A 682-nucleotide genomic window follows, 5' to 3' on the forward strand; every position below is an offset into this window, starting at 1 on the left:
TGAAGACCTATTGATTCTAACAACTGATTGCAGAGTTGATCATTCGGACCTTTCAATTCATAGATGTGTATCTCAGACCTATGAATGGGGATATTCTCGAAACTCACAAAGAAAAAAGGAAGTGAGTTAGACAAAAAGAGAAGTAACTTGGACAAAAAAAGAAGTAACTTGGACAAAAAGAAACGAAGTAACTTAGACAAAAAGAAACGAAGTGACTTAGACAAATCTTTTTTATCAATAACCTCAGACCAATCAATCGAATATTGATTAATACATAATTGATCGAACACTACTTGAAAACGGCTCTTCCGCTCAGAAACGAAATGTTCCAAATGCTCCTGGAAATTCTTGCTCCCATTGGACCATTTGTATCTATATGCATTAGGATCCCGATTTATGGATCTCTCGGTTTGAGAAAGAAAAATAAGAGGATCGAACCATTTCTTCTGACTCTTTTTCAAATTCGATAAATGTTGGTTGATCGTATCTTTCATTATAGTTCTATGATTCAGAGTATCATTTCCTATCAGATCCCTTTGAATTCCATATTCGAAGTTGCGATCAGGTCTCTTCATTAAAAAGAATCGATTCAATACATTTCTTATGTACCCATAGGGACTATATTGGAATTGGATTTGAATCATATTTCGGATCAATCTATATTGATTGACTGCCTCCATTA

Source organism: Camelina sativa, chromosome 9 (assembly GCF_030686135.1).
Source record: "Camelina sativa cultivar CO46 ecotype springtype chromosome 9, ASM3068613v1".
NCBI classification, from domain to species: Eukaryota; Viridiplantae; Streptophyta; class Magnoliopsida; order Brassicales; family Brassicaceae; genus Camelina; species Camelina sativa.